At 44.9% G+C, this 24,808-nt stretch overlaps 1 protein-coding gene across 2 annotated transcripts in view; it reads right to left on the bottom strand.

Moving 5' to 3' along the window:
• BAK1 (BCL2 antagonist/killer 1) overlaps window positions 1-6,980 on the bottom strand; it is a 29,330-nt gene extending 22,350 nt beyond the window's left edge. Inside the window, exon 1 of one of the 2 annotated variants that reach the window (XM_081323582.1) lies at window positions 6,779-6,980. The gene's annotated coding sequence lies outside the window, so the exon portion shown is untranslated. Of the gene's footprint in view, window positions 1-6,330 lie in introns of both variants that reach the window. The other variant, XM_081323581.1, reaches the window with a different exon arrangement.
• Window positions 6,981-24,808: the final 17,828 nt, after the last annotated feature.

The raw sequence follows: 24,808 nt of genomic DNA, 5'->3' as shown, positions 1-24,808 counted from the left end.
CTTTCATATATTTATTTTTACATTTCTAACATGCATGATGAAAACAAAGCTTTTACAGAATCGGGTAGTCCTGCTAGAAATACTTAGAAACTTTATCCCAGAGGGGAGCAACAGAAACAGACCATAAACTTGGTGTCTGAGGTCTCTAACAATGCTTTGAGCTCTAAGCACATAGTGCTTATAAGCAGCATCCTGAATACCAGGGAGCAAGCTTCCTATGATCTTCTCGGCTGTCGTTACCATTCTCTGTATGGACTTTCTATCTGAGGCACTGCTGCCCCAAACCAGACAGTGATGTGGTTTGTTAAAATGCTTTCAATCCTGCCTCTCTAAAAAGTGGCCAGGACAGGAGGAGAAAAATGTGCTCTCCTCATCCGATGCAGGAAATGCAGACGCTGGTTTACACGCTTCACTAAGGATGAAGTATGGAGAGACGAATTCAGATTGTTAGTTATCTGCACCCCAAGATACTTAATACTGTTGACCACCTCTATAGCTGCATCCTTGATAAGGAGTATGACTATGCCGGCTCTTTCAAAAATCTACAATGATCTCCTTTGTTTCATCAACATTTAGAACCAGGTTACTTTTATTTCACCAGTCCACCAGAGCCTTCACCTCTTACCTATAAGCATCTTCACTGTCATCCCGAATAAGCCCCACCACTGCCGTGTCATCTGTATACGTCACAATATGATTCGTAGCAGATTTGGCACAGCAGTCGTTGGTCATCAAGGTGAACAGTAGCAGAAAGGAAATCAAGTATCCAATTACATAAAAACCTAATAGGCCCAGTTTGTTCACCAGATGCTTAGGGATGCGTTGAATGCTGAACTAAAATCTACAAACAGCATTCGCACGTGAGTATTCTTCCTCTCCAGGTGCGCCAAGCTAAGATGAAGCACACAGGAAAATGCATCTTCTACAGAGCAGTTCTTCCGATAGGCAAACTGTAATGAGACAAATGTAGGGGGAAGGCATGAAACCATGTAGTCCTTTACCAATCTCTCAAAACACTCCATCATATTGGAAGTGAGTGCAACTGGACGGAAATCATTAAGGCATGTGATTTTAGTTTTTTGGGGCACTGGTACAATGATTGCAGCCTGATGCAACAAGAGATTGAAGATGTCTGTGAGAACAGTGGCCAACTGGTCAGCAAACTAGTATTTGCCCAGGGATATTATCAGGGCCTGCAGCTTTCCAACTGTTGATTTTCCTCAGGACCTTCTGAACAGCAGTTGTAAAAACAGTAATAGAATGGTACAATTTTCTAAAGGAAAATAAAGTACACTGACTCCTACTAAAACGTATGTGTCTGCAGACATTCCAAACACAACAGATACACTACAACACTAACATGTTCACAGAGCTGCGTGGAGCCATGTACTTAGTTTTAAGATATCTACTGGATTGCCAATACGTGGCAATAGTTTGCCACATGATCAACAGAAATCAAATATTACAGTATGTAGAAATGAGACTCCGGTCCATTTCAATGGGGTCAATCCACTCCCATCCACAAATGCATTAGGTTTCAATAAAATCAAATTACAAAAACTTTACCAAGTATTTTTAACAGATTTCAATGCTTAAATGTAAACATTTTCTAAACTAAATAAACATACAATATACAAATATTCCTTTCAGATTTACCTGCTGTAATTTAAGGATTTCAACACACAGAAGCCTTGTACCTCTACTAAGAAATGTAAGCAGGTGGACAACTGGTTTGTAAGCTTAGTACTACTCACAATTCAAGCCTGAATCTTATGCCTGAAGCAAAATTTTAAAAGATATTGCAGCTTGAGTCTCTAGTAGTCAACACTTACAGTTTGAGAACTCTGTGTAAAGAAATAACTAATTTTTGCAGTGGGGTCTTAAATTCTAAGTAAATAAGGGTTTGATCTTAAGCTAGAACATTTTCTTTCCCTTACTTGCATAAATTTCTGAGTCCTTGAAATGACATAATAATCCATATTTTTGTTCAGAATAATTCACAGATGGATAAAGGAGACAAGACATATCATCTTCTGTGATGGCACTCAGTAATAAATTACTGGCAGTAATGAAATAGTCTGCTGAGTCTAATTTATATTTATTGACCCAATTCTTTGCCACATCGACAAAAGAAAGGGAAACGCCATGAAAATAAGCCCACTTAGTACATTGTGTCTAGCACTGTGTGTGTGTGTGCATGTGCGTATAAAAACATTTTTTCAAATGTTATTTCGTATAAAAACATTTTTTCAAATGTTATTTCTATGTCATTTTTTAGTTTGGTGGAAAGATGTCATCGCATGTTGGCAACTAATTTTTTACAATGATACAATTGTTCAAAATCACCATGGAGACTACTATGAGTCCTCCATAAATCACTGAAATGAAAAACTAAACCCATCAATAGCGGCAACTGATAAATTACCACTACATTAAGTCAGTGAGACCAATATTGCCAAGGAATTTCACAGAATTCTGGATCTTTAAGTTTCCTCAAAGGTTTTATTCAAAATAATATTAGGTTGCACTAGAAAGATAATTTGTGTAGCATGATTTACTACATTATGCCAGGCATGATTATTTTTCCTTTACTGACTATTTACTTGATAATTCATTTACAGATACATCCTTGCACAGAATTTCTATTGGGGGGAAAAACTGTCAACCATGGATAATATAACTTGCTGACTGCAATGGCAAGTGAATGTAATATCATCAGAGAACATTGCTTAATGGATGAGACATAAAATATGTCTGCTCTATCAGACTTTGAGAGATAGAAATGAGGTGAGAGAAATGATCCCTCAGACTACCTCTCTCTCCTCATTTAATGATAAGCAGCCATCAAACTTCCTACCCACTAATAGCCTAATCCTCTATGAATCTCACCAGCCCTCTTTGAAAACCATCCAAATTGGCTATTGTTACCACCAGACTCACTGCCAACTTTTCTTGCCAGACAAGCTCATAACCCAGTCGCTCATTTTTGGACACGGAATTTAACCTTGCAAGAGAGGCAAATAATTTCCAATTAAAGTTATAATTTGCAGGAGAAAGGCAACAAAATGGCATAGAGGTAACATTGGTTCCAAGTGTGGTCTATTCTCTAGAACAGGAAAAATTAGCTAAAAGGTGCACTAAGTTTAATATTGTTTTGTGCTTTTCAATTTGATCCTTTTTCTCTGGCAATGAAGGGAAGGGCTGGATTAAAAACAACCAAAATGATTTGGAAAAAAGTGCTTTAGAGATCATGGGAACACCACACCTCTCTCCTATTCACAAGCCAGCATACATTTATTTCTTCAAGATCCACTCCCCATTCAAATAAATGCAACTCTGAAAGGAGTATCACCTTCAGGATTGTGTGGAAGCTTGAAAAATGTTGGTCAGCTTTAATGAAGGGCCTATAATACTCAGAAGCGTTTCCAATAAAAAGAAATCCCAAGCATACTATGGTACCTCAATCTTTTCTTCCTTCAATTCCCTTTTATCCCTGGTATAGCTCTCATATTCCATTGTAATGCAACAAAAGACATGCTGCTTTCAACCACCACATTTTGCTTCACTGGTTTCTCTTGCAGTCATTTCCCTCACTTTTCCCTTTAATTTTCATGGTGCAGTTTTAGACAGGACAGTAGTCTGTCCTGCTGCTAGAAAACTAGGTTCCACAATAACCACAACTGTCAAGAACAGATGAAATGATGCATCACCAAGTTTATGAAGACAATTAACAAATTAATATAACAGAAAATCACTGAAGTACTGCTGGAGTTCCTCCAGGCAAGCAACTGGCAACTTCGGGGAATAAAGGTTCCTTATATGCAATTGCCAATGTGAACACACTTCACTTATTTTTACAGCTCTCAGTAGTGATAACCTCAGTGCACATAATGCCAGAATCCTCTTCCTTTCTTAGAGTAAACAATTCATTGGGCCTGCCCCACACAAAAGAATTTAGAATCTCCCATGTTAACTTGCTGTACCGTACTCCTCTCACCTTTTATCACAGTAAATCATTTACCACACATTCTAGTCTTGGTTTGTCTGTAGCAAGGCTACAGAGAACATAAGCCTGACCTAACGTTGAGCCAGATTCTTAAGAAGCCTTATTTGAACCTTGTTGTATTAAACATAATGGCTATTTTGTTTAACAAATTATTCCCATTGTTTCCGGCCCAAATGCCACCATGTGCTTGGAAAATGTGTCTCTAAACATCTTAATACATTTGTTTAACCATGGGTAATTAAATAAGCAACAGCTGACTGAGTTTATATTGCCCATTCTTTTTACCACATGGTTTAATTTTGGTAAATTTAGCATATTTTGTGAACTCAACCAGATTCTCTCAAGTCGTGAAATATACAGGAGCTAAAGAGTATATTGAACAGGCAAATCATTTTGATAATTCATTGAATTGGCATCTAAATTAGTGTGGGGGCCAATTCTATTTGTGTCTTTATTCTCTTTGACAATAACTAGCAAAAGTAGGTTAGGATTGGTTCTCACTTTGATGTAAGACCATCAAGGAATACCAAGGCACAAAATTGGCCTTGGAAGCACCCCCCCACCCCCCTAAATCTCAGAAGGTACTAAGGGCAAACCACTTCCTTACTGCTGCCAATAAAACTACACGGATAACAAAACACAAAGAAAAAATCTCAACTGAAGACTATACTTCTGGAAACAAAACAATGTTAAATTACAACTGCATGGAGTATTTATACTGCTTCATTCTTGTCACTTTGCAGTTATCTGTTCTTGTGCACTGTTTAGAGCAGGGGTCTCCACCCCCACCCCTGGTCTGTGGATGGGTACAGGGCCGCAGTATGCCAGCAACTGGTCCGCACAAACAAACAAAGCCCCATCTGTGGGATGTAGGCATTATACAAAACTATAAACTCTCCAGTCCATGGAAAAGCCTTCCTCCATGGAACCAGTCCCTGGTGCCCAAAAGGTTTGGGACCTCTGGTTTAGAGGGAAACAACTATGAAACTAATTCCTTGCTTCTTTCTCCTTTATTCCGCCTTCCTGTTCCTCAGCTATCCCCAAATTAAATTTGCAATTGAAAATGAAGAGTTGTGACTGATAAAGATTGACCTGGTAAAGCAGTTTCTGATAATTATGAAAGTGAAACTCAAATATCTCTGGGCATATCTGGGCAGAAGCCATCTAAAGCCAGTCCTATGCCATGTACTTTTTTCCTGGATAACACATTGTATTCATATTTGCATAGGAGAAACAGTAAAAATGATTAATCGTTAGGTAAAGAAGGTTCAGAAAAGCCTCATTTTCTGACAGCTAAGCTAAATCAGTGCTTTATGTTTATAGTACTAATATATTCAGATTTAATAGTTTAATCTTTAAAGAAACAATTATAAAACTTGTCTATTTTCCTAAAAAAATCCACCTTATATTATCATTCTTAAACTAATGCAAATATTGCTGTAAAATACCTTAGTGGACTTCAACTCCCAGAATTCCCCAACCAACATGTCTACTGCTGACAATTCTGAGAGTTGAAGTGCACATAACTAGAAGTTGTTGAACATGGAAAACTCTGTTCTACAGCTATATCATAAGTTAGATTTTGACAAAGCATATAATGTGAATCCAAACTGTAAACCATAATTAAACTACCTAGTGAACGCCATGCAAATGCATTAATTGGAAAAATACAATGAATTTTAAGTTAAAACTAAACTGGCTAGGTTCATGCAATCCAATGAGGTCCCAACTCATATGCTTTAGCCTCCTATTGTGCAAACCTTGATATATATATATATATATATATATATATATATATATATATATATATATATATATATATATATATATATATATATATATATATATATATATATATATATATATTTATATTTATATTTATATTTATATTTATTTAGTTCAGGTGAAGCAAATGTTAACCCTGGCAACATAACACTTAATACTTGTGATAACCCCTCTTGCTGTGGTGGGTTAAGGCTGAAGACTTCAGTTAGGATACCATTCTGGCAAAATTATCAAAGAGAGCATTACACTTTCCGGTGTTAGTTTTAAATTGGGTTTTGTTACTCCTAAGAAAAGTCAGTAATACTTTGTGCAGCCTTACATTACAAAGCACAACAAAAAGCACCAAGTCAAAACAACCGCAAATGAACATTTATAACGCACCTCAAACATTTGCCACTGTACCATCGCTAAGAAGGAGAGAAAAAAATTAACGACTGCAGGTACCTTAGGAAAACACTTCTGAATTTCATGCCCCAGGTCATAGGCTTATTAATCCGGAATAACTGACGCCCTGTAGTTCCCAACTTAACAATATCTACCTTTAAACGATGAGAGGCAGGATTTTTATCCCCAACGTTGCACCGCAAAGCTCGAAGGTGGATTTATTGGGTTCTGGATTTCGGCAATCTCGCGTCTGGAAAGCCGAGGCTCGTCCTTCTCCCCGTTTCCCCCCTGCTGACCCTCCGGCTGCTCGGAGCACCTCTAGGCCTGTGCGGCGCACTTTTGCTCAGCCCAGCAGGCGGCACTTCAGGGCGCAAGCGTCGCCAGCAGTCTCGCATCCTAGCTCCGCATCCACCCAAAGGCCCGAAGAAGACCCGCCGGACTGACGGCGCCCCTTCCCCGAAGAAACTGATGAAATATTTCTTCCGGCTTCCTTGGGGCCGGGAAGAGCCAGAAGATCGTGCCTACTGCACGGCTCGCGCATCCCCACCACGTCAAGACCCGCCTTCGCGTGGATTCCCCGCCTCACCCGGCCACGGCACTCACCCCCGCTTCTAGGGATCGGTGGCGACGGCCGCGCCCTTTCCACCCAGCCAGCTTTTCCACGGACTGTTCAGAAAAAAGCGGACCTGGCCTCGCCCACCTCTTGCATCTCTTTGGTTCTCTCCCGCCCGCAGCTCTTGTGCAGCCGGGCAGGCGAAAGCAAAAGACCCGCACCCCGAAAGGAAGGATGAAGTCCAAAAAAAATCATAGATGCAAACCAGGTGAAAGCTACGGGTCTTCTTGCAGCGCCCTCTAGAGGTCGTGTTCTTCGTAGCCGCTGCAAGTTGTGCAGGAAAATGGGGCGGGGGGGGGGGGGAGAAAAACTGCTTCCATTTGCCCTGCGCAAATGGGGCTCGAAAACGTACGTTCGTAGATGTAGATCACACTACTACTGGTATATATCCTCTGGCAGGAGGAGTTTGGGGTTGGAGTATGTCCTACAAGATCCCTTCCAACTCTGTTGTTATGTTAAGGTTATGCAAAGTGCAGAAAAAGGGTTTAAAAATTCAAAAGGAAAACTTGCTAATTCTACACACCGATACCATTCGTTCTTTTTTGGGGGGCGGGAGGGTCAGTGTTGACTCCTAGAGTAGTCTCTGTACGTTGGAAGTGGTTTGCCATTGCCTCCCTCCTAGGGCTGAGAAAGGGTTTCCTGGTTTCTAGCCTGATGCCTTACCTCAGGCGTAGGCAACTTTGGCTTTTTTATGACTCGTGGACTTCAACTCCCAGAATTCCTGAGCCAAGGTTGCCTACCCCTGCCTTACCCGTTATGGTACTTAGCACCACATCTTCCTATCTGAAGTTTTTTTTTGCTTCTACCACCTCCTATATTGCCTAGTTCAGGGGTAGGCAACCTTGACTCTTTTATGACTCGTGGACTTCAACTCCCAGAATTCCTGAGCCAGTCACGCTGGCTCAAGAATTCTGGGAGTTGAAGTCCATGAGTCATAAATGAGCTGAGGTTGCCTACCCCTGGCCTAATTTCTCACCTTTCTCATTAACTCCATTCTGTTGTAGAAATAAGAGACTCACGCCAGCTCTTCAGGAAAGGAAAGGTTTTAATGCGCAGGTTCAGAAGGCTTAAACAAAGCAAAAGGTCTGAACCCCGAAGGGCTCCTAAACAGACACCTCTAATTCCTAGTTATACATTGTTATACATTGTTACTTATGTGGTTAATATTCTACACATTCTTATCCAAAGACAGTTTACAGAAGAAAATTACTTGCAGTACGTGTAGTTTCACAGACAGGATATGGTTATCCCAATCATCATCTGCCTTAAGGACAAGACTATGTTTGCTTAAACAAGGACTTTAGTACATTCCTCTTTAAGACAGTCACCGGGGAATACTTGCAGTTACGCTAACAGGATTATGGCTACCTTGATCAGCATCTGTCCTAAGGACAAGGATACATTTGTTTTACAATTATTTTAGTACATTTCCTCTTTATTCCCCCTTTTGAGACTTATCTCAACTTGTGACGATGAGTCTCAACAGAGGTCTTCTTTGATTTGTAATCTTTCATATTCCCACATTGCCATTACCTGTGCAGTCGCTTTTCTTTCAGCAAGTAAAGCTAAGCTATTGGATATAGTTCTTATAAAAATAGGTAAGATACAAGGAATCAACACACATCCTGCAGCTATCAGTCCTATGAAAGCCACGATTGCTTGTAACCCTGCAAGTTTGGGAAACCATCCACTGAAAACCTCTTGGAAATTAAAACCCTTCCAGGTTTGATCTGCATTGTGTGTCAATTGCCTCATTTCAGTGGTTAATTGTTTGATTGAATTGATTGAATTTTCCACACACTCCACCTTCTTTTGCCAATAGGTAATCCAAAGCCAATTGGTTTTGATAGACAGCTGTCCGGATTTTATCAGTGGTTAAAGCTAACAAGTTTAAGGCTTTATCTAGGCGTTGCCGTGCCAGATCCACAACAGCCTGCAGCCTAATTATACGGTTTATCATATAGATTGGTGTTCTGTAACCATAGGTGCCATCCTCTGCCCAGGTTGCTTGGCCATACACACAAACTATCCTCTCTGAATTCCACAAATCCCCCATTTTCTCATAATAATTGGATTCTCTACAAGGGAAGTTAGAGAAGGCTGTGTCCACCTCTCTTTTTCTTCGATTTCCCATTTGATCATAGACTGGCACACCAAGCACCTGTCGTGATCGTATTGGCAAAAGAAAGAATGAGGGCTTTATCCAACCTAATACACATGATCCTGACCAATTCTTAGGTAACACCTCATAAACAAAGGTGCCACAAATCCAGTACATGTCACTGGGGGCTACCCATTCCTCTTCCTTGTTGGAGTTCAGATAAGGCATGATAGTTATATCAAACTTTAAAGGCTCAGGGGCATTTCCCAAAGATGTCCATACCTTATACTGTTCATCCCTATAACATTTTATTCCATCTGACCCATTACACTTTTTATATATTACTTGATTGAAAGTACATACTGGCAAATAGAATTGAGTACAGGTTTTTGGCACTGATCCACTGGCTTTCAGGGTTTGTCCATTCACACAAGGTTCACATCCTTGGTGACTTATGGCCCTTATAATTCTTGTCTTACCAGGACCTCGCTTCTTTGATCTCCTGATTGTTACACCATCTTCTAATATGTGCAAAACACAAGTTCCTCTCCATCCAGGCCTCAACTGAGGGATCATTCTTATATGTTCCCCTCCCCAAAATACTGGGATACCACAATCCAAAGTTAGAGGAGGGGGAGTTCTATTGTACAGGGCTTTTACACACATTCCCTTTCTGAACACATAACCCACATACTTGCAGGCTTCAGGATTGGCTGGTTGCCTGGCTTGACAAGCATCCTTAGCAATTCTATCAAACACCTGTGGATACTGACAGGGATATGGTAAAATATAATGCCAATATTCACAATTAAAACTAAGCGGAGGATTTCCATCACAATCTCCAATGCCTACAAGATATGATTGAACAATCTGAGGTGTTTCCTCTGGCTTACTCCAAAGTCCATAATTGTAAATACAAACATTGTTACATGTGGTAGCAACACAATACACCCATAACAGAAGTAAACTTTTCTCCATTCTTCTCCTGTGCGTAGAAAGTCAGCTTCCGGAGTGACTTAGCAGGGGTCTTCACTACTGTGCGTAGAGGAACCTATTGCCGGTAAGGTTCCAGCAGAGTAGCCTTTTAGCAAATATACTAAAGTTTCTTAAATAAGTCCAGCTACACTAACAAATCATATATCACTTTCATTTAAACGTTAACTTTGTGGGAACCATTGGATCTTTAAACACCACCCATTTAGATTCAGCTGCTGCTTTGACCCTTGTCCAGTGGATCCATGATTTGGATTCTGCAATCTTGACAGCAAGAGGAGAGGACATCATAACAACATACGGTCCTTTCCATCTGCCTTCTAGCTGTTCCCGCTTACAATGTTTCACCCAGACTCTGTCTCCAGGTTTGAAGGGATGATACTTTGTTACTATTCTAGGAGGGGTTTGTTCCAGAACATAACCTTGAAGCTTTTCAACCTGTTTGTTTAGTTCTTGTACCATCTCCATGTTCCACACTCCCCCCTTATGCCCCAGTTCTGGCCATCCTGACAGGTTTCGTTTTAACAGAGTAGGAGGACGGCTAAACATCAATTCAGACGGGGATAATCTGTACTGTTTTCGCGGCACACACCTCACAGAATACAGTGCTAAGAGCAAAGCATCAGGCCACTTCTTTGTTCTCGTCCCCACTGAATATGTTCAAAGTCACCCCCCTTTGTAGCTGTATAAAACGGTGCTGCCAACAGTGCAAAATTAGGTGTCCAAATTCTGCAAAAACTAGCTAACCCCCAAAAACCTCGCAGCTGCCTTCTGTTTACTGATTCCGCAATGGCTAGAATTGCCTGCTTCCTTTCTTGTCCTAGGGTTCTCTGACCATGCATAATATCATACCCCAAGTATCTTACTTTCTGCTGTACCAGTTGTGCCTTCTTTCTAGATACCCGATAACCACATTTCAATAACAGAAGCAAAAGAGTTCTCGTATTATCCCAACATGAGTCCTCTGTCCTGCCTGTAATCAAAACATTATCGACATACTGTAAAACTATATCTCCAGGTTGCTGGGGTACATAATGCTGCAAGTCTTTTCCTAGAGCAGTACCAAACAAGGTGGGTGAATTCTTAAACCCCTGAGGAAGTCGAGTCCATGTGTATTGCCTCTTCTGACCTGTCCCCGGGCTCTCCCACTCAAATGCAAACAATGGCTGACTAATCTTGTGGATTGGGATTGTGAAAAAGGCATCCTTTAAGTCTATTACTGAGAACCACCTAGCAGTCAGTGGAATCAAAATTTTCTCCTTTAAAGTCCGGTTTATTTGTTCCACCTTAGCCCTCTATATTCATAGAGGGAGCCTCTTGTAAGCCCAGTCCCCGTCAATCCATCCAACTTGTCCCTGCCAATCCAATCCAATTTTTTGAATGTACCCTCTTGCGGCCACCCAACCCCCATATGTGACCACTGCTTTTCACATAGAAACCTCAACCTCTCTTTTCGTCACCTTAGGATAGGGGACTGTATACTGCATATGTGTCAATTCCTCGTCTTCGCCGGATCACAAGCACACGAGAAAAACCACGACGAAGTACGGATGACCGGAAAGAGTACCTTTAATAGCAGGATCTCTAAACATGAATAAAGTCAGCGTTGGGAATCACTCGTCCCAACGCTCCTTTTAAATGTCTTTACTAATTGGGTAATAGTCCCACCCGACAGCCCCACCCGTCAGCCCCACCTTCCTCTACGCAGACCAGCAGCTGCGTAAAACCCCACCCCGTCATCCTGTCGCCCCACGCCCCGCTTCCGCCTCTGGCGCCAAAGTCCATACAGCGCGTAAGAAGGTGTAAGTACAATATCTCCCCCCCTCACCCCCTGGAATCCCTAACGTGCTCCCCTCCACCAACCCGGTGTCTTGGCCCACACCCGTTTCAAGCCGCCGCACAGCTGTTACGGCTGGCGTGGCTTCCCCATGCGTAGCAAGGCCCGCTGCCGGCCGCCGATCAGCCGTGCGAGTAGGCGCAGCCTTGGTGTTGACGGCCGGGGTCCTCGTTAGCCACCGATCAGCTGGTCGAGCCGCCCGCCGATCAGCCGTGTGAGCAGGCGCGGCCCGGGTGTTGACGGCCGGGGTCCTCGCTAGCCGCCGAGCAGCTGTTTGAGCCGGCCGCCGATCAGCTGTGAGAGCAGGGGCGGCTCCGGCGATGTCGGCCGAGGTTCCTGGTAGCCGCCAAGCAGCTGATCGGACTGTTGCGGCCGGAGCTTCCCTCGGCCGCGGATCAGCTGTTACGAACCGAGCAGCTGTCAGGCGCGGCTTCGGCTGTGGCTGCGGGCTGCGGGCGGCGACCGGAACTCCCTCCCGGCGAGCATGTCGAGCCCGAGGGGCTCGACAGTCGGCCCCTCCTACCAAGGCTCCTCCTGGAAGGCAAGACGTAGAAGTCAAACAAGCACCAAGGAGAGCAGCAGTTTCCCCTCGACCCTCCCCCGAGGGTTTACTAGGGTGCCTCTGGTGGAACGCCTTGACTAGTCTAGGGGCTTGAACGTTCGATTCCGCCACCCAGGATGCCTCAGTAATCGGATACCCCTTCCAAAGCACTAGGTATTGCAGTCGCCCTCTCCGCCTCCTGGAGTCTAGAACCTCCTGTATCTCATATTGACCATCACCTACGGGGCCCGGCCCTACTGGCTCCCCCCCGACAGGAACAGGGGCTGGTTTTAACAGGCTGCTGTGGAACATGGGATGCACCTTGCCCAGAAATTTAGGCAACCGGAGACGCACCGTGACCGGGTTGATGACGTGGGTGACCTGAAAGGGGCCTATATACTTAGGGCCGAGTTTCTTGCTAGGTATCTGTAACCTCAAGTATTTTGTGGACAAATACACCCAGTCCCCGACCCCTGGGGTGTGGAACGGTTGACGCTTCTTATCTGCTTGGGCCTTTACGATACTGGCTTGCTTGTTCAGAGCCTTCTTGGTTGCCGCCCATGCCTTTCTGACTTGTAGCATCCACTCTTGGGGTTGACAAGAGGAGGTCGATCCTTGGTCGCACTCGGGAACAGGAGGGAAGTCGTAGCCAGACACTACTGTGTACGGTGGGAGACCAGTACTACTGTGCACCGCGTTGTGGGCGATTTCTGCAAATGCCAGTACGTCGGCCCAGTCTGCCTGCTGGTACGAGACATAACTGCGTAGGTATTGCTCCACCGCCGCGTTCGCCCATTCAGCCGCACCGTTCGTGCAGGGATGATACCCCGAGCTTAATCCCTGGGATGACCCGACGAACTGGAGGAATTCACGCCAGAACCTGGCGGTAAACTGAACTCCTCGGTCCGAGATAACACGTCTAGGCGCCCCGTGTAAGCGGTACACATGGGTAATAAAGAGCCAGGCTAGACGCCGGGCCGAGGGTAAGCCCCTCAACGGAACAAAATGGGCCTGTTTGGAAAACAGATCAACTATGGTCCAGATAACAGTGTACCCCCGGCTCTCTGGTAGGTCTACGATGAAATCCATCCCAATGTCCTGCCATGGCCGGCAGGGGTCCGCCACTGTCTGTAACAGCCCTGCTGGTTTCCCGGGCTGGGGTTTGGCCATAGCACAAGTGCGGCAGCGCTGGACATAATCTTTGACCTGCCGCCTCATCCTGGGCCACCAGAACTGACGTCTAGCAAGATGCAGGGTTTTCAGGAACCCGAGGTGTCCGGCCTGCTTGGCATCATGACACCTATAAAGTACAGTGTCTCGCAGGGTTTCCGGCACATACATCTTACTCCCATACCAGGCCAGGTCGTCCCGTCGGGTTAGGAGCCGCGGGTGCTGCTGTAGCCAGCCATCTCCCACCAGGGCTTTTTTCAGCCGCTGTACCAGATCATCCGCAACCCTGTCCTGTACGGCCTGTACCATCTCTGGGCCGAGGGGAGGGATAAGAGCTTGCACCACCTCCTCCCGCCGATTGTCATACTGCGGAAGCCGTGAGAGGGCATCCGCCAAGAAATTCTTCCCCGCTGGGACGTATTTCAGGGTAAATCTGAACCGCCTGAAATACAAGGCCCACCGTACATGCTTAGGAGCCAACTTACGTGGGGATTGCAGAGCTTCCAAATTCCTGTGGTCTGTCCATACTTCGAAGGGCTTTTCTGCCCCCTCTAGGAGATGCCGCCACGTCTCCAACGCCCACCGAATGGCGTAGGCCTCCTTTTCCCAGATAGCCCAGGCGCGTTCGGTGGTTGATAGCTTTTTGGATGCATAAGCACAGGGTTGCAATGCGCCTTTACTGTTGTGCTGCAAAAGGACAGCTCCGACCGCCACGTCGCTAGCATCTACTTGCACTACGTATGGTGCTGCTGGGTCGGGGTGCAAAAGTATGGGCTCTCGGGTGAACAAACCTTTTAGGGTTTCGAAGGCCCGTTGACAGTCTATGGTCCACGTTACACGCAGTCCTGGCCGTGGTTTCACCGCCAATTTTTTGGTTTTAAGCAAGTCTGTTAACGGAAGAGCCACTGCAGCAAAAGATGGTATGAATTGGCGGTAAAAATTGGCAAACCCCAGGAAACTCTGTAGCTGTCGTCTGGTCCCCGGGGCTTGCCACTGCAGTATTGCCTCCACTTTCTTTGGATCCATTGCGATCCCGGCCGCCGAGACCCGATAGCCTAAATAGTCCAGTCGAGACGCGTGAAATTCACATTTTGATAATTTCACGTACAATCGTGCTTCTAGGAGTTTTCGCAGAACCTGGCGCACAAGGGCAACGTGTTGGTCCATTGTCTCCGTATATATAAGGATGTCGTCAAGATACACAAGCACCCCCCTGTACAAATGCTCATGCAAAACTTGATTTATTAGTTGCATGAACACGGCGGGGGCCCCCTGGAGTCCGAATGGCATTACACGAAACTGGTAGCTGCCCAATGGGCAGTTAAACGCTGTTTTCCACTCATCTCCTCTCTTGATGCGTACCCGATAATAGGCTTCACGTAAGTCCAAACGGGTAAACACCCTCCCCTTAGCCAGGTGGGACAGCATGTCTTTCATTAAGGGCAGTGGATACAAATGTTCAACACACACTGCGTTGACCCCCCGGTAGTCCACACAAAGACGCAGGCCCCCGTCTTTCTTCTCCCTAAAAAGAACTGGTGCTGCCATCCGCGAGCGAGCCGGTTGTATGAACCCCCGTGCAAGATTTTTGTCGATGTAATTCCGGAGTTCTGTCATCTCCCGTGGGGTCATGGCATACATCCGGGGCTTAGGTAGTTTGACCCCCGGCTCCAGCTCGATCGCACAGTCCGTCGGTCGATGGGGAGGTAGGAGATCGCATTCTTGCTCACTGAACACCTCGAGGTATTCGGCGTACTCTGGCGGTACGTGTACTTCTGCCCCAGCCCTGCAACTCTCCTCCGGCTTCCCTAGCGGGCCAGACAGCCCTGGTCGCTCATGTTCAGGGGGCTGTGGTCCAATCCCTAAGCGGAGGTGTCGACAACCCCCCTCCCACCAGATGGTCGGGCCCCACCTGTCCAGCCACGTTAGCCCCAGAATCACCTCCTCCGTCATAGAGGGCACCACAATAAATCGTAACCGTTCCCAGTGCTCCCCCATATCCAGCCGCACGAGTTCTGTGACATGGGTGATAGGCACCCCCCCCAGAAGAGACCCATCTACCTGCTGGAAGCGTATTGGATTCCTTAGCCGTACCACCCTAATACCCAGTTTAGCCACCACCTTCCGGCTAATGAGACACCTCGTGCTGCCCGAATCGATTAAAGCCTTAACCTCCCCCACCTCCCCCGTGGCGGGACTGCAAATGGGCTAACCGAGGCACTTACCATGGGGTCCTCCTCTGGTCTATCCCCATGCCCGTACAACTCCACGTCCACATCGATGGCACTGTCTCCTTCCATCTGGCCACTTCCTCCTGATGTTGACTCCACAGCCTGCCGGGAAGCCCGGGAACGCTCTGCAAAGCGCCCGGGGGTTGTGCTCCTTGCCGGAGTTGCTGCCGCGACCACCCGGGATGCAGGTATTGGGCAGGCGGCCACGCGGTGTCCCGGCTGATCGCACCTGAAGCAACACAGACCGGACCGCGGGGCCTGGACGGTAGGACCCAGCGACGAAGGTGACGGCTTCTGCACCTGGCCCTGTGACCTTGGCGGGACCTGACGGGGGTCTCCTACGGGCCGCACACGGCGTTGACAACCTCGTAGGGCCACATCCAGTTCGACTGCGACCCGTAGCCACTCCTGGAGCCTGGGAGGGATTCCCCTGATGATACAAGCCCGTAGGAGGTAATCATCCAGACCAACCCGGAACTGATGAACCAGCATCCTCTCTGGCCAGGAACTGAGCCTGCCGGCCACTTCACGAAAGTCCTGCACATAGACTGTAGCCGGACGGCCATTCTGTCGCAGACCAACGATCTCAGCCTCCGCTCGATGCGTGCGCGTCACATCCTCGAATCGCGTACGCAGAGCTTCGAGGAGAAGGCCAACGTCCCCCAATTCACGGTCACGGTCACCGTAAAGGTTCGCCACCCAAGCCGCTGCTTCCCCTTGTAATGCCGTAGTGACAGCCATCACCATTCCCCACTGGGATGTATATAAAGGACCATACTGGTCCAAATGGTGGATGGCTTGTCTGAGGAACAGGGCTAAACGATCAGGGTTGCCGTCAAAGGTTACGGGCAGCGGTGGTGGGCCCCAAACCGCAGGCCCTCCCCAAGGACCTGCCGGGCCTCCCAGCCTCTGTGCAACCCCTGGTTGTTGCCACCCCAGCACTCCTGCGGGCACAGCACCCCCAGGTCTTGTTCCCCCAGGTCCTGGGGGGCCCAAGTCAGGAGCAGCCGCCGGTCCCGGCGGTGGAAGGCCTGGGACCTGCGGGGTGCCAGGGGCCTGCGGGGCCCGAAAACGGGGACTCGCCAAGCGGAACCAGGTTTGGCTTCTGCGTTCCGGGTCGGTCCTGGTTTGTGTCCATCTACCGGTCTCCAGGTCGGTGTCACTAGGGGTCCACGGCCGAGGTTCTCCAAAATGGTCCCTCAGAACGTCCATTGTGTAACTGCCAGGAGCCGTGGTGTAGCTCCACTCCTCTCCGCCCTCATCGGTGGCACGACGCTCTCTCCACTCCCAGAGGGACCCCTTCCCTCTGGACGGTTGGTTCTGTCCAGCCACTGGCTGACTCAAAACAGGGCTGAGCCACCATTCCCCAGGCTTCTCCTGGACAGCCGGTTCCGAGGCCTCAGCCCCCTTTGGCGCTGGTCCAAGGTCCCGGATCTTAGGGTGAACCACAGGTGGGGCCTCTGCCAATTCCCCCACCTCAAGGGGCACAGCAACCCCAGCTGGCTCCTCCCCTCCTGCCACAGGCACACCACCCTGGGTCCCCTCAGCCATGGTAGCAGGCAAAATGCAGAGCCCAACAGAAGGAGTGCTGTGCTAAATGAACGCTGACTTACTGTCAATTCCTCGTCTTCGCCGGATCACAAGCACACGAGAAAAACCACGACGAAGTACGGATGACCGGAAAGAGTACCTTTAATAGCAGGATCTCTAAACATGAATAAAGTCAGCGTTGGGAATCACTCGTCCCAACGCTCCTTTTAAATGTCTTTACTAATTGGGTAATAGTCCCACCCGACAGCCCCACCCGTCAGCCCCACCTGTCAGCCCCACCTTCCTCTACGCAGACCAGCAGCTGCGTAAAACCCCACCCCGTCATCCTGTCGCCCCACGCCCCGCTTCCGCCTCTGGCGCCAAAGTCCATACAGCGCGTAAGAAGGTGTAAGTACAATATCTCCCCCCCTCACCCCCTGGAATCCCTAACGTGCTCCCCTCCACCAACCCGGTGTCTTGGCCCACACCCGTTTCAAGCCGCCGCACAGCTGTTACGGCTGGCGTGGCTTCCCCATGCGTAGCAAGGCCCGCTGCCGGCCGCCGATCAGCCGTGCGAGTAGGCGCAGCCTTGGTGTTGATGCCCGGGGTCCTCGTTAGCCACCGATCAGCTGGTCGAGCCGCCCGCCGATCAGCCGTGTGAGCAGGCGCGGCCCGGGTGTTGACGGCCGGGGTCCTCGCTAGCCGCCGAGCAGCTGTTTGAGCCGGCCGCCGATCAGCTGTGAGAGCAGGGGCGGCTCCGGCGATGTCGGCCGAGGTTCCTGGTAGCCGCCAAGCAGCTGATCGGACTGTTGCGGCCGGAGCTTCCCTCGGCCGCGGATCAGCTGTTACAAACCGAGCAGCTGTCAGGCGCGGCTTCGGCTGTGGCTGCGGGCTGCGGGCGGCGACCGGAACTCCCTCCCGGCGAGCATGTCGAGCCCGAGGGGCTCGACAATATGATTACAATAATCATCAAAACCTTTCAACATGCATTTCAGCAGTGTGCTGGGAACACTGCTTCTCCCCCCCCCATTCTAAGAACACTGCAACTGACCTACGGTGCCAGACGTTCCAACGGTCACCAATAGGAACTGCAATGGCTTAACCTCCCACACACACAACCTAACATGGACTACTTTAGGATCGCCGTCCCGAGTCCAGGCGGGTGATCAGTCCCCCTCTTCTATCTTCAGGTGAGATAGGTACTTCACAACTTTAACATATACACAACCTAACACACGGACTAGTCCCAAGTTCAGTAGGGTGATCAGTCCCCCTTTTCTATCTTCAAATGAGATCGGTACCTTTCCCCTTTAACACATACTCTCCTGAGGCGTCTTCACACTTCGTCCTTTCCCCGTCCTGGCCAGGATTCGCATTCAGACCTCCTTTCCTTCCCTCAAGGGATCTTGGACTAGCCGTCAGCACCGTCGGCCCTGCAGAGGTGTCACTGCCGTCTCCTGGAGGTGTTTTCCCCCGTGGCGCCTGGAGAATGTTCAGAAGTGGCCTCTCGTTGGGTCCGAGGGGTCGGGCTGCCCTCAGCAAAACATTGCCTCGCTATGAAGTCCCATCTGGGGTGCCATGGAACTGTTGTAGAAATAAGAGACTCATGCCAGCTCTTCAGGAAAGGAAAGGTTTCAATGCGCAGGTTCAGAAGGCTTAAACAAAGCAAAAGGTTTGAACCCCGAAGGGCTCTTGAACAGACATATTTATACACCTCTAATTCCTAGTTATACATTGTTATACATTGTTATACATTGTTACTTATGTGGTTAATATTCTACACATTCTTATCCAAAGACAGTTTACAGAAGAAAAATACTTGCAGTACGTGTAGTTTCACAGACAGGATATGGTTATCCCAATCATCATCTGCCTTAAGGACAAAACTATGTTTGCTTAAACAAGGACTTTAGTACATTCCTCTTTAAGACAGTCACTGGGGAATACGTGCAGTTACGCTAACAGGATTATGGCTACCTTGATCAGCGTCTGTCCTAAGAACAAGGATACATTTGTTTCACAATTATTTTAGTACATTTCCTCTTTAATTCAGCTGTGCGCTTCTGCAATCTTCCCCCTTTTCTCCGCTCATCCAGTCTTCCTTCATATATTCCTTTTGTGACTTGATTCTTAATTCATTATTTAAAATGCACTCAGTGTTGCCGGAGTTCAGCTGGAGCCTTTTATTCCCCATAATCTCCAGGCATTGGGATAGGACATCAAGAGCATCAATTTATTTATCAAGGGTAATGATGTATCGATACTTTATGTCACCAAGACATATCATGGTGGCAGATGATCTTATCCAATAGTTCATGTCGGTGTTATGTAGAGAGAGTACTAGAGCTTCCAGGTAAGGCATGGTGAGGTAAGCTGTCTTTGTAATGGATAGAAATGATGATTATAGATAAGACCAAAGGACTGGCATGTAGATTGGTAGCACAGAATATTTCTGGACAAGGAGAAGATGGGATATTGCCCACTTGCACTCTGGCTGTTTCTTGCAAGGACAGGGCAGCAGTTTCCTATGGGTTTGAGTGTCAGGAGACAAAGGGAACCATCATGCTCTCAACCATGGTGGAGACTTCTAAGGACAATGAGTTTATTAATTCACTTTCTAAATACTTTTGAAAATTACCTATTTAACTGTCTTAAGGATATTAGAGATCTTCTAAACAAGTTTGAAAATGACTACCTTCATTTTGAATAAAAGAAAAATTAACTATAATTAAGAGCATAAAGAATTAGAAATAAATGGAAAATGGTAAACAAAAATCTGATTCAAGAGAGTTATAAATGAATTAAAAAATCGGACAAACTTGGAATAAAAGAATATTAGGACTTTTGCTGTAAGATTTTGGAAATAATTGTATAAATAAACAGCACATTCATAGGAACTAACTTGTTGAGTATATCCTAAACAAAACAGAAATCTGAATCTTTGTGATGTTAGAAATTGAATCTATTATAGAAGGGCCTAGAGATTTCAGGCAGAAAGAAAAAAGAGAGAAAATAATGAAAAGCCTGTCTCATCTTTGGTCAGCATTGGATCTTACAAATGGCAGAAAATGCTATGACATTTGAAATACTTCAGGAGATATTTAAAGTATGGGGTCAAAAGCTAGCAGCAATGCTTTTAGGAATAGACTATGTCTAAAATATATTACGGTAAATAAGACACTACTGATGTGAAAGACAACATCTTGGAAGATTTACAACATTAAAGAGATTTCACTCTGATTCAGGTAAGTCTGAGGATACAGATAAACCCCACAGTGGCTTTAACACTCTCAGAGAATTAATGACAGATCAGAGTGCAAAGATCGGCAAACTGCAAAGAATATAAATCCTTCCACTCCCTACCAGTCAGTTAGAACTGAAGAAGCTTCTTGAATGAGAAATGAAATGTTTTCAAAGAAAAAAAAAAGAAAGTCCAGTTGCCTTTCGGAAAAAAGCATTTTTGGGACCCTGATGTAGAAATATCAGGATATAAAAAATTGCAAACATACTAGAAAATATAAAAAATATGAACTATAAGACAGAAAAAAAACCTAAAGTGGAATTACAGATAACAAGCCAAGAGATTGATCCGATAACAACTTTTTACTGGACTTACAAAAGAAATTGGATAAAGTCTTGTAGAAATCTTCAAGGTGAGGTAAAGAAAAACTGAAAAGAGATCAAATCCTATGACAGTATTTGAATGAACTAAAGATTAAGATTGTTAGAATAAAAAAGAAATAGGTGGTTTGTTTGAATTAAGACATATATGTTTAAATCTGGGATAACTTTATGGATTTTTTGCTGACACCAGGACTGAAATATTAATGGATTTGCTTATGAATAAGGGATGGGTTATGAGGAGACATATTTGCATGTTAATGTTATGGGGAGGTGATAAATTATTAACTTTGTTCATGCCTGTTGTGATAAGATCGGAAGCTACTTTAAATATTTCTTCTTTTTTCATTTTTCAGTACATCTTTTCTTCTTTTACTTTCACCTATTTTTTGAGTTTAGTTTGTATTTTATTTATTGCCTATTGTATTTTATTTTCTTATTAAATTTCAATAAAAATTAGTTTTTTTTAAAAAAAAAGAGTTGGGAGGGTATTGAACTCTGTGAAACCCCACAGAGCAGGGGGTCAATATATATGGCTTCATATATTGCCAAGGGAAATCTGGGCAGAAAATGCAGTTAAGAATATCAGTAGAATAATAATAAAAGATAGAAATAGACACATATCATAAACAATAATTTAAAAAAAGAATGCTAACCATTAGGAAAGACCTACAGTAAACAGGTAGTCCTTGATTTATGACCATTCATTTAGCAACCATTCAGAGTTACGATGGTGCTGAAAAAACTCCGGTCTTTCCACTTAGAAGGAGTACTTGCCCTTATGACCATCACACCACTGCCCATGGTCACATGATTGCAAATTGGCATTGGCAATTGACTTGCATTTATGACCAGTTGCAGTGCCTTGTGGTCATGTGATCATGACTTGCAACTTTTTTGCCATTTTACAGTAAAATAGCCCCATTTGGAATGGTGGGTTTGCACTTACAGCTGTAATATTTGCTCAGTGATTGCAGATTAGCGTAATGACTGCAGTGATTTGCTTAAAAAGTTGAAGTCCACACATCTTAAAGTTGCCAAGATTGAAAAACATTGTAACCACTCCACATGCATGATGCCGAAACCTTGAACGGGATGTGAAATTGTTCCAGAAGGAGAATAGCAACAGAATATACCAATTAGCTTCTCCATGCCCATCTTTAATGCTAATAATAAAGAAAATGTTGCAAGTGACTAGATAATGCTTGGTGCAGTGATTAAGATGTTGGTCTAGAAACCAGGAGACTGAGAGTTCTAGTCCCACCTTAGGCATGAAAGCTGACTTGTATGACTTTGGGCCAGTTACTCTCTCTCAGCCCAACCCACTTCACAGAGTTATTGTGGGGAAAATAGGAGGAGGAGTATGTTAACTACTCTGAGTTACATATAAAGTAATAAAGGTGGGATATAAATGTAATAAATAAAATACAATTGTATAAAATGGGATATAATACTTACCTGTAAGCAGCTGGAAAGAAACATTTAAAAATCATGCATAATTGCCTGAATTTGGTCACTGACATTGCACACTTTTTTTGATTATGTCTGACAGTTTGCATTTGACAGCTCTGCAACGCCTCTTCTCCAAAAAAAAAGAAGAACAGTAAAGCACTGTAGATGGTAGATCTTAATTCTGTGACAAACAATTTCTACAAGAGAACAAAACATCTACAGCATACAATAATAAAAAGAAATGGACATCTTATATTGGAATGGGTCTTCTTGGAAGATAATTTGACTACAATTTGATGGAACCGTTTTTTTTCATTTCAGTTAATGTACCCAAATAATCATAGGGAAGTTGTTGAAGATAATTATCACTAATGATATTGGAATCGGTATAAACTTCTTAGTATTTCTATGGAGCTTTTTTTGTTCTGAAAAACAAATGAGTGTGATACAGTTAGTGTTTGACATATTCTGTATTTTCTATCTAATGGAAGTTGTGCCAATTCAAAGGTAGAAAGAAGCTTCAAATCATGCATGGGCCTGGACAGAGGATCCATCAGGAGTTCCCTAGATCAAACACATCTTTATTATGTGCCATCTGACAGCAGAAATGTTTCTTCAGATATGCTGGCTACCATATAATTCTTGTGACACTATGCCGACTGCATACATAAACCTTTTTGGAATACAGAAGTCTATGACAAAAGATTCTTGTGGCACGCTGGAGCTAACATGGCTTAAAGTTTAATTAAAGTCATAATATAAAATTTCATGGGCTCCTCTGCCCATGATGCAGATGCATGAGAATTTTGTAACCAAATAAAAGTAACAAAAACTTATTTGAGTTGAGTTGCACTCAACTCAATGATATCATGGACTCATTCATGCAATTTTTGTGGTGAAAGGATGGAAGTCACTGCTTTTTTGGGGGTGGGGGTGGTGGTTTCTGTAGCCATGGAATTCTCTGCTCATCTCCTATCTGTATACTTATTAGGCTCATCAGTGCTTAGCTTCTGAGTCCAAACAAAGGTTCTTCCCATTGCCATTATGATAGTAGCAATGATGGCTGCAAGAGAGTAGAGAAAAGAATTCAGATCCAGGTTGATAGAGATGCTCTGAACCAGCCAGGCAGCCTCGTCTCCCAAAAAACCTCCTGAGCACTGCCCGCTGAACTTTTATTCACCTCCCTCTTCTGAATACCAAATACAACATTACACAAACCCCATCAATCTCATACAAAATAGGATACATAGAGAGAACTACTCAGGTGCCTATGAGATCATTACAAAAACAAGATACTAAAAGATATATGTGAAAGCTCTATCATAGCGTTTCCCAAACCTCCCACATGCCAGCTTGTGAGCCAGGAGAGTATGCTCATCACTGTAACTCACGTGGAGGCCAATAATGGGGTTTGGGAAAGCTGAAGGCTGAGAGGCCAAATTCTTGGGAGGCCAAATTCTGGCTGTTCCCACACAAGAAAACCAGAGAATTTCAGAGTTCTGGACTTGCAGTTGTAATTGCTAGTATAATTGAGCAAAGATACAGATATTCCTCGACTTACGACCACAACTGACCCCAAAATTTCTGTTGCTATGATGGTTGAGTTTTGCTTCATTTTATGACCTTTCTTGCCACAGTTGTTAAGTCAATCACTGCAGTTTTAGTAACATTAAGTGAATCTGACTTTCCCTTGACTTGTCTGAAGTCTGAAGTCGCAAAAGTGGATCACATGACTCCGGGACACTGCAAGTGTCATAATACAAGGCAGTTGCCAAGTGTCTGAATTTTGATCACATGGCCATGGGGATCCTGCAATGGTCATAAGTGTGGACAATGGTCATAAGCCACTTTTTGCAGTGCCACTGTAACTTCAAACAGTCATTAAATGAATTGTAAGTTGAGGACTACCTGCACTGCAAATGGCAGACTCTTTGGATTCAAAAGCTAGGCAATGATGAACCTAATACAAAACTAGCACTATCCTACATCTTCTAGTGAGAATTGCTATATTATTTAAGATAAATAGGCTGTGGTTGATGTTACAGTGGCCTGTAAAAATCTAATTGCAAAGCGCCTGAATACTTAATTTTGCTGTTGATTGTATTTGCAATGTAGGTGTTAAAAGAAAGGAGTATTTAGAGTGAAAGTTTCATTTAGTTTTAAGTACACTGAAATAATATATCCTGTTCACTAAGAGCTCTCAAATATTAGCCTGAAAATGTAAGGTCTTGGTACTCCGAGGATCTATTTTGTTCACAACAATATTACCTTTGATGCAATTATCAAAAAAACAGCTAATGAAAATAATATTGAGTGGACCTGGATAGGATTTGTTTTAAAAAATCATTACCGCAGATTGAAACTAATTAATTTGGAGAGAAAGTAGGGGGTCAAAAGTATTTTTGGAACTGAATTATACTTGAAATTTTTAAAAAACTTAATCCAGATAAAACTGACATATTCATGGAGAGACAAGTGAACTTGATAGGGCTGCATGCCCACAAATTGTGAGTTTGCACCTCCAGAATTCAGCACTCTTTTGGC

Source organism: Vipera berus (genome assembly GCF_964194415.1).
Source record: "Vipera berus genome assembly, chromosome: 3".
Lineage (NCBI taxonomy): Eukaryota > Metazoa > Chordata > Lepidosauria > Squamata > Viperidae > Vipera > Vipera berus.
This window is presented reverse-complemented; position numbering and strand designations above follow the sequence as displayed.